At 48.1% G+C, this 15,713-nt stretch overlaps 1 protein-coding gene across 1 annotated transcript in view; it reads left to right on the top strand.

The window, feature by feature from the left end:
• Nucleotides 1-15,713, top strand: part of nav3 (neuron navigator 3) — a 473,245-nt gene that overhangs the window by 78,295 nt on the left and 379,237 nt on the right. The gene's annotated exons all lie outside the window — the stretch shown is intronic.

A 15,713-nucleotide genomic window follows, 5' to 3' on the forward strand; every position in this document is an offset into this window, starting at 1 on the left:
TATTTTAAGACCCCCGTTGGCATGTTTTTGCTGGGGGAGGGGTGGCATGTAAAATAGGAGGTTTGCCCAGCCCAGCTCCTTCCCATCCACCCCCGAGCTGTCCCTGTCCCCCACAACATGCTGGGCGGGCGGCATGTTTTTAAAAATAATTTAAGGACAACTGAGTTTGTTAACAAGCCACTTGACCTGGATGTTACGCTGCTTATGCCACAATATGGTTGTCATGGGCAGGCAGCAGGAGTGGGCAGTCTGGAGGTGGTTAGGAAAGGGCAGGGCACATCATTCAAAGCAAAAAACAGCAAAAACTGGGAAATAAGAGTACTGTCTGAACTGTCTTGGGGGGTGCTCTGTGTGTATCAGGGGCATCCCCCCTAAGGTGTCACCCTCCCCTTCATTCCTTGCTGCCTTCCCTCCAAAGCCCAGACCCCATCCCCCTCTCCGCCCTCCCTGGGCTCTCAGACCCCTCCCCATGCTAAAAGCTCAGGACGTACCTGTCTCTGGCAACCGTCGCTTTTCTTCCTGTTCCTCCTTGCAGTCCCAGAAGCGTCCATTGCTGAACTCTGGTGCTGCAGGGACTGCCAGAGCTGCCGGCCAATCTGATTGGCCGACAGTCCAAGCCCCCATAAAACCTGGCCCCATGTCTCTGATCATTAGTCCAGCCATCTGGATTACTAACCTAGTAACATAACTACTACACTGCCAAACACTACTCCCGCTAAGCATTGAGGGGCATTTTTACAATGTTAAAGATGCAAATTAAATGCGAATTGTTGTTGATGGTGGTAAGGGTGGTGAACTGCAGTGCTCAGGCTGCAACTTGCCCCGGGCACTCTACAGCCTCAACATGATGGCCTCTGACTTATGAAAGTAGATCTTTCTTTACCCTACTCTTGGCTAATCTATGAGCCCCAGGTGCAGGGGAGAGGAGGAAGAGGTGAAGAGTCATTCCGCAGCTCTCATTGCAGAGTCCTGGGATCTCCTGAGGCTCCTCTACAAACATAAGCTGCACACTTGGCAGTTTTTGGGTCTTGAAGTGACCAAGGCATCTGAGGGCTTCCTTTGTGCCCTCCTCAAACTGTCCATATATATTAATCATTCCATCAACCTCATTATAGTTTCTCATCTGTGGTACATAAGAACATAATAAGTAGGAACAGGAATAAGTCATATGACTCCTAGAACCTGCTTCACCATTTAATAGGATCATTGTTGAGTCTCAACCTCAACTCCATCTTCCCGCACTGTCACCATATCCCTTGATTCTTATGGAGTTCAAAAATCTAACAATCTCAATCTTGAATATATCCAACAAGTGAGCATCCACAGCTCTTTGGGACAGAGAATTCCAAAGATTCATAACCCTCTGAGTGAAATTTCTCCTAATCTCAGTCCAAAATAGCCAAACCTTTCTCCTCAGACTCTGATTCCGTGTTCTAGACTCTCCAGCCAGGGGAAAACAGACTCTCAGCATCTACATGTCCACCCCTTTCAGAATCTTCTGTTTCAATGAGATCAACTCTTGTTTTTCTAATTTCCAGAGTGTATAGGCCCAATCTACTCAATCTATCCTCATAGAACAATTTCTCATCCCAGGAATCAATCTAACGAATCTTTGTGGCACCTCCTCTAAGACAAGTATATCTATCCTTAAGTACGAAGATGAGAATACACAGTTCTCCAGGTGCGGCCTCACCTCTTGTACTCCAACCCCCTTGCTTTCCTAATTGCTTCCTGTACCCGCATGTCCAATGTTTCTTCTACAAGGATACCCAAATCCCTCCAAACATTAACATTTAATAGTTTCTCATCATTTAAAATATATTCTGTTTATTTATTCTTCCTATCAAAGTAAATAACCTCACATTACCCCACTTCATACTCTCTCTGCTACCTTCTTGCCCACTCACTTAACTTGTCTATATCCATTTGCAGGCTCTTTGTGTCCTCACTACAGCTTACTTTCTCACCTGGCTATGTATTGTCAGCAAGCCTGGATACATTACACTTGGTCCCTTCATTTAAGGCATTAATATAGATTGTACATAGCTGAGGCCTTTATATCATCCCACTAGTAACAGTGTCCAACATCTCCACAGCAGAAACCTCTCTTGGTTCCACTCATATCTGTCCACTGCTGTCAGTGAATCCCCTCCCCGGTAGTCACTGATCATTATGCCCAAGGCTCTGTTCTTGGCCCGCTCCTATTTCTTATCTTCATGCTTCTCTTTAGCAGCATCATGTGCAAACATTTAGCCAGTTTGCTGATGACATCTAAATGTACCTCTCCACCCCACTGTCAGAAACTTGCACGGCTATCATAAAGTCTGCCGTCAATTCCAGAATGAACCAGGAGATATTTTAGTTTCACACCAGCAGAAATCAAGTCAGTACTAAATTCTCGCCAGAAAACCTGTGCTTGGCATAAAAACCCAACTCCTTTTGCAGCTGCTTAGTTGACCTGAACCAGATGGTACACAGTTTCAGTGTCTTTTCCAGCCCTGGCTTGTGAGGTCATATGTCAATCCTTGCCTCCATGTCACTCTCACCTTTAGAGACTGGGGCACATAATCTAGACTGCCACATCAATGGAGTCGGGGAGACTATGTGGAGGGGTGAAAATGGCGGCCGGGACCCAATTATGGGATTCCCAACTCCATTGCCAGGGCTTCCGATTTTCGGGAATGCCTTTTGAGGGTGCGGGTTGGTTCAGGTCACGAACCCCCACCCTGTATTCCCGACCGGGCCATCTTCATTGCAGGGATTGGCATGTCCGAATTCTCTGCGAGTTTCATGAAGCTGGGCCAGATTTTCCAGGAGTTGCGGTTCAAGGCGTTATGACCCGTAGTCTGCAGGAAAGGTAAACTCATGAGGGAGTGCTGCACTGTTGGAGGTGCCGCCTTTTAAATGAGACATTAAACCAATGCCCCACCTGCCCTCTCAGGTGGATGTAACAGATCCCATGACAGTAAAGCAGGAAGAGCAGTGGAGTTCTCCACGGTGTCCTGGCCAATATTTATCCCTCAACCAACATCACTAAGAACAGGTTAACTGGTCATTATCACATTCCAGTTTGTGGGATCTTGCTGTGTGCAACTTGGCTGCCATGTTCCCTATATTACAATGGCGGCTACACTTCAGAAGTACTTCATTGGTTGCAAAGCACTTCAAGATGTTCATTGGCCCTGGAACATGCTATAAAAATACACGTCTCCCTTTCTTTCTTTTATGGCAATTTCCTGAACCACAAGTGACCAAATTTATCAAATTTGATTTTAAAATTTCCCCAGCTAAGATTTGATCTTTACCAATCCTGCACCACAACATTGAACAAATTGTTTCGTAAAATTCAAATGCTGCAGCTGCTGGACATACCCAGCAGGTGGAGAGAGTAAAACAGGGTTAACATTTTAGGCCAATGACCTTTCATCTGTGAAGGCTCCCCAAGCAAACTGCTCTTGGGCCTTTTTAAATAAGGACACACCCAAAACCAGCTTTGAGAAATGAGATGGTTCTCAGGCTGATCTTTCCCTCTCTTTCTCCTTTACTTTAGCCACTCAAAGAGAATGCCTGAAGGTTGACTTTCAGATGTTTATATATATGTGTGTGAGTGACTAACAGATGCTGAACTGTACCTTAACTCCAGATTTAATGGGTTTCTGGTTTGGCAAGACTGTGCAGGAGATTTTCTAAACATAAAAATGTTTTCCTTCTAGGGTAGTAACCTGCAATTCTAAACATTTATCTCAGAAAGACACTGGGCATGTTGCCTGAAGTCAGTTCTACCATTCAGCTTTGTAGATAGCAAATCCATTGCAGATTAGAAGCTTTCCACTACTTAATAGTCAACCCTTTCATTGCAATGGATATGTACTGTCCCTGTTCCTCTAGATTCAGCTTTTACATCTAGACTAAGGTTGCGATAAGGTTTGGAAGCTGAGAGCATTCATGCATTGTGAAAGAGAAGAGTTTGCATTCTTAGACCACCTTGTCACATCTCTCAGAATCGTCCTGATGTACTCCACATTACTTGGAAGTTCAGTAATTGCTGTGATCAAGATGAAAATGTATGTGCTGTCTATTTTGCATGGAGCAGTGGGATGAATGACTAGTCAAAAGCAAAAAACTGCGGATGCTGGAAATCCAAAACAAAAATAAAAATACCTGGAAAAACTCAGCAGGTTTGGCAGCATCTGCGGAGAGGAGCACAGTTAACGTTTTGAGTCCGTATGACTCTTCAACAGAACCAAGGAAAAATAGAAAAGGGGTGAAATATAAGTTGGTTTAAGGGGGGGGTGGGGGCGGGACAGGTAGAGCTGGATAGGTGGAGATAATCAAAAGATGTCATAGACAAAAGGATAAAGAGGTGTTGAAGGTGGTGATATTATCTAAGGAATGTGCTAATTAAGGGTAGCTAGCAGGACGAGCAAGGTACAGATAGCCCTAGTGGGGGTGGGGTGAAGGGATCAAAATAGGCTAAAAGGTAGAGATAAAACAATGGATGGAAATACATTTAAAAATAATGGAAATAGGTGGGAAAAGAAAAATCTATATAAATTATTGGAAAAAGGGGGATCGGAAAGGGGGTGGGGCTGGAGGAGAGAGTTCATAATCTGAAGTTGTTGAACTCAATATTCAGTCCGGAAGGCTGTAAAGTGCCTAGTCGGAAGATGAGGTTCTGTTCCTCCAGTTTGCGTTGAGCTTCACTGGAACATTGTAGCAGGCCAAGGACGGACATGTGGGCATGAGAGCAGGGTGGAGTGTTGAAATGGCAAGTGACAGGGAGGTCTGTGTCATGCTTGCGGACAGACCGAAGGTGTTCTGCAAAGCGGTCACCCAGTCTGCGTTTGGTCTCTCCAATGTAGAGGAAACCGCATTGGGAGCAGCGAATGCAGTAGACTAAATTGAGGGAAGTGCAAGTGAAATGCTGCTTTACTTGAAAGGAGTGTTTGGGCCCTTGGATGGTGAGGAGAGGGGAAGTAAAGGGGCAGGTGTTGCACCTTCTGCGGTTGCATGGGGAGGTGCTGTGGGAGGGGGTTGAGGTGTAGGGGGTGATGGAGGAGTGGACCAGGGTGTCCCAGAGGGAACGATCCCTGCGGAATGCCGCCAGGGAGGGTGAAGGGAAGATGTGTTTGGTGGTGGCATCATGAATGACTAGTCAATCCTGTGATGATCAGTTAGTGTTGACCAGGACAGCAGGAAAATCTCCTGCACCTCTTCAAATGGGGAATAATAGCACAGGACCAGCTGTCCCAGAAGGAGAGGTTTAGGAAGAACCCACCACCCCCGCCCCCCCTCCCCCCTCCTCCATGCTCAATAACAAACAGACATAATAATCAGTGTTACACTATTCAATGTGGGTGGGTCAACTTAACTCTTCCTAGTCACCATTTTAGCTCTAATAGCCCTGAGTTTGAGTTGACACATTTCTCTTGGAAGCCGGCTGCTTTCCCAGACCCAACAGACTGACCACACACATGGGGATGAATTTTACATTTGTTGGGTGGGTGCGCGCACGACCCGATCGGGCGTAAAATAGCGCGTGATGATGTCGGACAAGCATCCAGGCGCCATCACGCACTTGCGCGATACTTTGGTTAGTGGGTGCGCGCGAGAGTCGGTAGCACGCCCGCTGATGGTCAAGAGGCCTATTAAGGCCCTTAAGCAATTAATTAATTTGCAGTTTTTGCCGCCTGTTCATCCATTCGGTTGGCAGGCGGGTGAATAGACCAGGCGGCCTTTGCATTTTTAACAGAACCTCATCGACAGGCGGGATGAGGTTTCCAACGGTGAATAAAAATCTATTAAATATTTTTCACCATCATTTTAAACATGTCCCTCTTCATGTGACTGACTCACAAGTGGGGACATGTTTATATCATCTTTAAAATCTTTATTTTCGTTTCTCCACTTCTTCAGCTCCCTGAGGCAGCTCTGTGCCCTCGGGGATTTCAGTGCATGTGCAGTCCTCCACGCTCACCCTCCTCCCGCCCCCACGCGCAGTCCTCCACGCTCACCCTCCTCCCGCCCCCACGCACAGACCTCCACGCTCACCCTCCTCCCGCCCCCCATGCACCGACCTCCACGCTCACCCTCCTCCCGCCCCCACGCGCAGTCCTCCACGCTCACCCTCCTCCCGCCCCCACGCACAGACCTCCACGCTCACCCTCCTCCCGCCCCCCATGCACCGACCTCCACGCTCACCCTCCTCCCGCCCCCACACGCAGTCCTCCACGCTCACCCTCCTCCCGCCCCCACGCGCAGTCCTCCACGCTCACCCTCCTCCCGCCCCCACGCGCAGACCTCCACGCTCACCCTCCTCCCGCCCCCACGCGCAGACCTCCACGCTCACCCTCCTCCTGCCCCCACGCGCAGTCCTCCACACTCACCCTCCTCCCGCCCCCACGCGCAGACCTCCACGCTCACCCTCCTCCCGCCCCCACGCGCAGACCTCCACGCTCACCCTCCTCCCGCCCCCACGCGCAGTCCTCCACACTCACCCTCCTCCTGCCCCCACGTGCAGTCCTCCACACTCACCCTCCTCCCGCCCCCACGCGCAGATTTCCACGCTCACCCTCCTCCCACTCCCACCCCAGCAGTGCTGAGCCTCTCAGCGTGCCTTTCCCACTGGTTGGTTGTTAATTGGCCAGCCTGTGTGACATCGCGGTGGAGGCCCGATCGCGGACAGCGGACTGTTTCCCGGCTGCTCCCAGGCCCACCCGCTGCACCCGCCCGACCACCTCAAAATTCTGTCAATAGGCTCTTCTCTTTTCATTTTGTTACTTCCGATCACAGGGAATCCCTGGGCTGTCGCTTAAGTGATTCAGTCGTTCACCTGTAAGTCTCTCCATAAGACTGACCTCCTTCCCGTCCCAAACCTCCTCCCAATAACAGCCTTTCCTGTTGGCCTCGGACGATGTATATCGACTCGCTAATGATCTGTGAATGTTCACTGAAAGTTCAAACCATTCGTTTGGTGTCAGCCATGGCTCAGTGAGTTAGTGGGTTTCACCTCTGCATCAGGAAGGCAGGCACTCCCAGTGCAGGACTGAGGGAGTGCTGCACTGCCAGCGATACTGTCTATTGAATAAGATATTAAACTGAAGCTCAGTCAACCCTCTCAGGTGCAATTAGAAGATCACATGGCACAATTTCAAAGATGCTTAATAAGCTTATGTACATATGTTTCCTATATTACAATATTATCCTATATTATTATATATACACCATCTATTATCATATATTATTATATATATACCACCATGCTAAATGGGGTAGGTGTTGAACAGACCTAGCAGCTCAAGACTGGGCATCCATGAGGCGCTGTGGGCCATCAGCAGCAGCAGAATTGTACTCAAATACAATCTGTAACCTCATGGCCCGGCATATCCCTCACTCTACCATTACCATCAAGACAGGGGATCAACCCTGGTTCAATGAAGAGTGCAGGAGGACATGCCAGGAGCAGCACCAGGCATACCTTAAAATGAGGTGTCAGCCTGGTGAAGTTATAACACAGGACTACTTGCGTGCCAAACAACATTATCAGCAAGTGATAGACAGAGCTAAGCAATCCCACGCCAACGGATCAGATCTCAGCTCTGCAGTCCACTCGTGAATGATGGTGGACAATTAAACAACTCACTGGAGGAGGAAGCTCCACAAATATCCCCATGCTCAATGATGGGGGAGCCCAGCACATCAGTGCATAAGATAAGGCTGAAGCATTTGCAATAATCTTCAGCCAGAAGTGCCAAGTGGATGATCCAACTCAGCCTCCTCCGGAGGTCCCCAACATCACAGATTCCAGTCTTCAGCCAATTTGATTCGCTCCACTTCATATCAAGAAACGGCTGAATGCACTGGATACTGCAAAGGCTATGGGCCCTGACAATATTCCGGCAACTGAAGACTTGTGCTCCAGAACTTGCTGCGTCCCTAGCCAAGCTGTTCCATTACAGCTACAACACTGGCATCTGTCTGGCTATGTGGAAAATTGCCCAGGTATGTCCTGTCCACAGAAAGCAAGACAAATCCAACCCAGCCAATTACCGCCCCATCAGTCTACTCTCCATCATCAGTAAAGTAATGGAAGGGGGTCATCAGCAATGCTATCAAGCGGCACTTGCTTAGCAATAACTTGCTCACTGATGCCCAGTTTGGGTTCCTCCAGGGCCACTCAGCTCCTGACCTCATTACAGACTTGGTTCAAACATGCTTAAAAGAGCTGAACTCCAGAGGTGAGGTGAGAGTGACTGCCCTTGACATCAAGGCAGCATTTGATCGAGTGTGGCATCAAGGAGCCCAAGCAAAACTGGAGTCAATAGGAATCGGGGGAAAACTCTCTGCTGGTTGGAGTATTACCTAGCACAAAGGAAGATGGTTGTGGTTGTTGGAGGTCAGTCTCAGCTCCAGGACATCACTGCAGGAGTTCCTCAGGGATGTGTCCTCGGCCCAACCATCTTCAGCTGTTTCATCAATGACCTTCCTTCCATCATAAGGTCAGAAGTGGGGATGTTCACTGATGATTGCACAATGTTCAGCACCATTCACGACTTCTCAGATACTGAAGCAGTCCATGTCCATATGCAGCAAGGCTTGGACAATATTCAGGCTTGGGCTGACAAGTGGCAAGTAACATTCACGCCACACAAGTGTCAGGCAATGACCATCTCCAACAAGAGACAATCCAACCAGCTAGGAATCCTGCAGAGAGTAACTCACCTCCTGACTCCCCAAAGCCTGTCCACCATCTACAAGGCACAAGTCAGCAGTGTGATGGAATACTCCCCGCTTGCCTGGATGAGTGCAGCTCTCACAACACTTAAGAAGCTTGACACCGTCCAGGACAAAGCAGCCCGCTTGATTGGCACCACATCCAAAAATATTCACTCCCCCCACTGCCGACGCACAGTAGCAGCAGTGTGTGTACCATCTACAAGATGCACTGCAGGAATTCACCAAGGCCCCTTAGCACCTTCCAAATCCGCAACCAATACCATCTAGAAGGACAAGGGCAGCAGGTAGATGGTAACACCACCACCTGGAAGTTCCCCTCCAAGCCACACACCATCCTGACTTGGAAATATATCGCTGTTCCTTCACTGTCGCTGGGTCAAAATCCTGGAACTCCCTCCCTAACAGCACTGTGGGTGTACCTAAACCACAGGGACTGCAGCGGTTCAAGAAGGCAGCTCACCACCACCTTCTCAAGGGCAATTAGGGATGGGCAATAAATGCTGTGAATGAATAAAAGAAAAGCACAGGGGACTTGTCCCTGGCCTCCTGGCCAACATCACTAAATCAGGTGATGTGGTCATTATCCTATTGCTGTTTGTGGAATCTTGCTATGCACAAATTGGTTGTCATGCTACATACGTTACAAGAGTGACATTCCTGAGTAACTCTGATGAAGGGTCGTACGGACTCGAAAGATCAACTGTATCCCTCTCCGCAGATGCTGTCAGACCTGCTGAGTTTTTCCAGGTATTTTTGTTTTTGTTCCTGAGTAACTCATTGGCTGTAGTGCACTTTGGGATGTTCTGAGATTGTGAAAGGTGCTATATAAATGCAAGTCTCCCTTTCTTTCTGTTGTCCAAACCGTTCTGGCACTCACTCCTTTTCTGTGAACTTAACTCTTGGGAGCCATGATTAATTTAATAGTCCCATTTTTAACATAAATTACATCTTGATATTTGTGTGGAAGCTTTACAGAAATACCCAAACAAATCAAACTGAAAGACAGCGATTGCTAGGAAATCTAACGGTATATTATGTTTGTGTGTTACACCTGAATATATTGATGTAATTCAGACTAACCACCTGGGGAGTGTGAAGTCTGTGAATGTCTTTATGCTTTATTAGGAGCAGCTGGCTTTTATTTGTTTGTATTTTTTCATTTTTATGGCCAACAATGTGTTTTACATTTGAAAAAGCCTCCTCCACAGTTAGAGTAATGCTCCCCAACAAACAGGAAAACACAACTCTCCATCCCGAGGGATTCACTGTTGTACTGTGTGAAAAGAAAAGATTACAGAACAATGACACTTGTTGAAAGGAAGTCAAGGCTCTGTATTTTGCTGCCTTGTGTATCCGATGAAAAGTCAGTGTAGCTGTGACTGTGATGAATTAGCTCCGTTGGATTTTGCTATTCCTCAGATTCACTGAGCAACTCACTTCAATGACCTGAACCCATATTCCAGGCTGACACTCCGGTGCAGTACTAAGGGAGTGCTGCACTGTCAGAGGTGCCGCTTTCCAATTGACAAATTAAACCGAGGCCCTGTCTGCCCTCTCAGGCAAAAGATTCGATGGTGCTATTTTGGAGGAGAGCAGGGAAGATTTGTGGCAATATTTATCCCTCAAACAACATCACTAAAAAACAGATTATAAGGTTGCTGTCACATTGCTGTTTGTGGGAGCTTGCTGTGCGCAAATTGACTGCTGCGTTTCCATATTACAACAGTGATTTCAAAATATATTTTGTCTCTATAAAGCGCTCTGGAATATCATGAGGTTGTGAATGGCGCTATTAAAATGCAAGCCTGCTCTACCTTTATCTGTTTACCTGTGTATGACTGTAAAGGAATCCTAGATGGGTAACTCTCAGCGCAGGATTGTCCCAGATTTGGACTGAGTGCAGTAGCGGGCGTGAGAAAAGATGTTTCACCTGGTGGCCGCAATGGTGGCGTTTCCTGCTGCATCGTACCATTCCCAGCACGTCCAGTCTCATTAATAACGCATTCCTGGAAAACACACTGGATCACTGGCCTCTCATTCACCCGCCCAGCCGTCACCTCAGAGCCTCTGTAATCCGGGCGCCATGTTTAAAGGGCGTCCCTGCTCGGAGCTCTCTCTCTCTCTCTCTAACGGATAGGAAGCTGCTGGGAACTGGTGGCTGCCAAAGGGAGGAAACATGCTGCCCCCAAATTTAGCAACGCTTCCCTCATGCACTCACTGGACGCAGTGGAGACCCATCACAAAGTCCTCTACCCCTGCTCTGTATGAAGACCAGCAAGCAAGGTCACCAATCCAGCATGGTGGCAGCGGTGGTCAGTGCCAACACCCTGCAAAAGAGGGCAGCCACCCAGTGCCCAAAGAGGATGAATGATCCCAACTGCTCCGCCAGGGTAAGTCACTCTTCTCATCACTCTCAACTCACACACTCACGCATCCACAGGGATCTCACTCACTGCCAGTTCAAGGGACATCACCACTCACTCCCTCACACAGACCTTCGTCTGCCCTGTGGACTGTGTCCTCACCCCATCCATGGCACCACGCACCAGCCACACAGGCCAGACATACGTATCATCTCCATCTCTATCCATGCAGGACAAGCTGGCACACAACAAGAGGGAGAGGTCGCAGACCAATGGAGGAATGCCTGAAATCAAGGTCTTCATGGACTTTGAAAACAGAGCCATCCAGCTGGTCGCCGCACGGGTGTCATCAGCCATGTCCTCTGTGGGTAGCCCTTGTCCCCGAGGAGCCAACCCTGCAGCCTCTGTGGAGCCTGGAAGGGATCTGAGACCTGCTAAGGATGTAGGTGTCGTGGACGCTCCCTGTGAATTGTGCGCAGACCTGCAGGATGTGTTTGTGATGGTCACACACCAACTGGACATTCAGTGAGTGGAAGCCCTTGTGGTTGACATAGTTAACTGCTTGTTGCCATGGAGATCTGAGACATGAGTGAAGTCGATGGCACCCTGCACCTGTGGGAAACCGGAGATCTGGGCAAAACCCAGCGCTCTTGCTCCCTGGCTTTCCTGATCTTGGGCGAAATGCACAACATTCTGTGCCTTCACGAAGATGGTGTCCATGACCTCCTGGATACACTTGTGTGTGGAGGCTTGCGAGATCCCATACAAGTCACCTGTGGAGCCCTGGAAGGAGCAACTGCTGTAAAAATTGAGCCCATGGTCACTTTCAAGGCCACTGACAATGGATGCTCTTCATGTCTCTATGGCACTAAATCCTGCAGCAGGTGGCTGATGTGACTGACCAGTTCCCTAGACATGCACAGTCTCTGGCGACACTGGTTCTTAGTTATCTGCAGGGATGACAAGCGCTGTCTATAGACTCTTGGCCTAGTGAGGTGCTGACCAGTGATGCCTCTCTGTGGATTTTTAGCAGGCCCTGTCACACATTGGTCTTGAGGGAGGTGCTCCTCCCTTTGCTGAGCCAGGCGCCTCCATCGCCCTCTTCTTCTTCTCTGCTCCCTGTAAGCCATGAGACAGACCACTAAATCACCAGGCCCCATGATCCAAACATTCCAGTAATAGCTGCAAATCAGGAGGTGAGCGGGAGAAAGGAACTTGGTGAATTCGAAATCACCAGGGAAACAGTACTGAGCAAATTGATAGAACTGTGGCTGGCAAGTCTCCCAGCCCCGATGGACTATGTCTAGGGTCTTAATGAAGAATGCAGGAGGGCATGCCAGGAGCAGCACCAGGCATACCTATAAATGAGGTGTCAACCTGGTGAAGCTACAACACAGGACTACTTACGTACAAAACAGCATAAGCAGCAAGTGATAGACAGGGCTAAGCGTTCCCACAACCAACAGATCAGATCTAAGCTCTGCAGTCCTGCCACATCCAGTTGTGAATGGCAGTGGACAATTAAACAACTCACTGGAGGAGGAGGCTACACAATTCATCCTCAATGATAGGGGAGCCCAGCACATCAGTGCAAAAGATAAGGCTGAAGCATTTGTTACAATCTTCAGCCAGAAGTGCCGAGTGGATGATCCACCTCAGCCTCCTCCAGAGGTCACCAGCATCATAGATGCCAGTCTTTAGCCAATTGGATTCACTCCATGTGATATTAAGAAACTACTGAAGGCACAGGATACTGCAAAGGCTGTGGGCCCTGACAATATTCCGGCAATAGTACTGAAGACTTGTGCTCCAGAATTTGCCGAGCTTTTAGTCAAGCTGTTCCAGTACAGCTACAATACTGGCATCTACCCTGCTTTGTGGAAAATTGCCCAGGTATGTCCTGTACACAAAAAGCAGAACAAATCCAACCCGACCAATTACCGCACCATCAGTCCACTCTCCATTTCTTTCCAGTAATAGCTGCAAATCAGGAGTAAAGTAATGAAAGGGGTCATCAACAGTACTGAAAAGCAGCACTTGCTTAGCAATAACCTGCTCACTGATGTCCAGTTTGGGTTCCGCCAGGGCCACTCAGCTCCTGACCTCATTACAGACTTGGTTCAAACATGGACAAAAGAGCTGAACTCTAGAGGTGAGGTGAGAGTGACTGCCCTTCATATCAAGGCAGCATTTGACCGAGTGTAGCATCAAGGAGCCCTAGCAAAACTGGAGTCAATAGGAATCAGGGGGAAAACTCTCCGCTGGTTGGAGTCATACCTAGCACAAAGGAAGATGGTTGTGGTTATTGGTGGTCAGTCATCTCAGCTCCAGGACATCACTGCAGGAGTTCCTCAAGGTAGTGTTCTCGGCCCAACAATCTTCAGCTGCTTCATCAATGACCTTCCTTCCATCATAAGGTCAGAAGTGGGGATGTTCACTGATGATTGACATCGTTCAGCACCATTCGTGACTCCTCAGATACTGAAGCAGTCCATGTCCAAATGCATCAAGACCTGGACAATACCCAGGCTTAGGCTGATGAATGGCAAGTAACATTCGTGCCACACAAGTGTCAGGCATTGACCATCTCCAACAAGAGAGAATCCAACCATCGCCCCTTGACATTCAATGGCATTACCATCACTTAATCCTCCACTACCAACATCCTGGGGGCTACCATTGACCAGAAACTGAACTGGACTAGCCATATAAATACTGTGGCTACAAGAGCAGGTCAGAGGCTAGGAATCGTGCGAGGAGTAACTCACCTCCTGGCTCCTCAAAGCCTGTCCACCATCTACAAGGCACAAGTCAGGAGTGTGATGGAATACTCCCCACTTGCCTGGATGACTGCAGCTCCCACAACACTCAAGATGCTTGACACCATCCAGGACAAAGCAGCCCCGCTTGATTGGCACCCCATCCACAAACATTCATCCCTCTACCACCGATGCACAGTAGCAGCAGTGTGTACCATCTACAAGATGCACTGCAGGAATTCACCAAGGCTCCTTAGACAGCACCTTCCAAACCCACGACCACTACCATCTAGAAGGACAAGGGCAACAGATTGATGGGAACACCACCATCTGGAAGTTCCCTTCCAAGTCACTCACCATCCTGACTTGGAAATATATCACCGTTCCTTCACTGTCGCTGGGTCAAAATCCTGGAACTCCCTCCCTAACAGCACTGTGGGTGTACCTACACCACATGGACTACAGTGGTTGAAGAAGGCAGCTCACCACCACCTTCTCAAGGGCAACTAGGGATGGGCAATAAATGCTGACTCAGCCAGCGAAGCCTACACCCCATGAATGAATTTAAAAACAAGAGGTGGCTAATGAGGTAGTCGATGCGTTGGTGTTAATTTTCCAAAATTCGCTAGATTCTGGAAAGTTTCCATCAGACTGGAAAGTAGCAAATATAACCCCTCTATTCAAGAAGGGAGAGAGGCAGAAAGCAGGAAACTATAGGTCAGTTATCTTGACGTCTGTCATGGGGATGTTATTAGAATCAATCATTAAGGAGGTTATAACTGGGCATTTAGAAGAGCTCAAGGCAATAGGGAAGAGTCAGCGTGGTTTTGTGAAAGTAAATTCATGTTTAACCAATTTATTGGAGTTTTTTGAAGGAATAACATGTGCAATGGATAAAGGGGAGCCTGTAGATGTACTGTGCTTGGATTTCCAGAAGGCATTTGATAAAGAGCCACATCAAAGATTATTGTGGAAATTAAAAGCACATGGTGTAGTGGGTAACATATTAACATGGATAGAAGATTGGCTGGCTGGCAGAAAGCAGAGGGTTTGCATAAATGGGTCTTTTTCTGATTGGCAGGATGTGACGAGTGGAGTCCCACAGGGGTCTGTGCTGGGGCCTCAACTTTTTACGATTTACATCAATGACTTAGATGAAGGGAGTGAAGACATGGGAGCTAAATTTGCAGATGACACAAAGATAGGGAGGAAAGTGTGTTGTGAAGAGGACATGAGGAGGTTGAAGATGGATATAGATAGATGGAGTGAGTGGGCGCCGATCTGGCAAATGGAGTTTAATGTCGGAAAATGTGAAGTTGTTCACTTTGGCAGGAAGAACAAAAAAAGCAGAGTATTACTTAAATGGAGAACGGCTGCATAACCCTGAGGTGCAGAGGGATCTAGGTGTTCGAGTACGAGTCACATAAAGTTAGTATGCAAGTACAGCAAGTAATTAAGAGGCTAATGGAATGCTATCCTTTATTACAAAAGGAATTGAACATAAAAGTAAGGATGTTATGCTTCAGTTATACAGGGCATTGGTGAGACCGCACCTCGAATACTGTGTGCAGTTTTGATCTCCTTATTTAAGGAAGGTTGTAAATGTGTTGGAGACAGTTCAGAGGAGGTTTACTAGATTCATACCTGGAGTGAGTGGGTTGTCTTATGAGGAAAGGTTGGACAGACTGGGCTTGTTTCCACTGGAGTTTAGAAGAGTGAGGGGTGATTTGATTGAAGTATACAAGATCCTGAACGGCCTTGACAAGGTGGACGTGGAAAGGATGTTTCCTCTTCTGGGTGAGTCCAGAACTAGGGGGCACTGTTTTAAAATTAGGGGTCGCCCTTTTAGGACAGA

This window comes from Cetorhinus maximus, chromosome 22 (genome assembly GCF_964194155.1).
Source record: "Cetorhinus maximus chromosome 22, sCetMax3.hap1.1, whole genome shotgun sequence".
Lineage (NCBI taxonomy): Eukaryota > Metazoa > Chordata > Chondrichthyes > Lamniformes > Cetorhinidae > Cetorhinus > Cetorhinus maximus.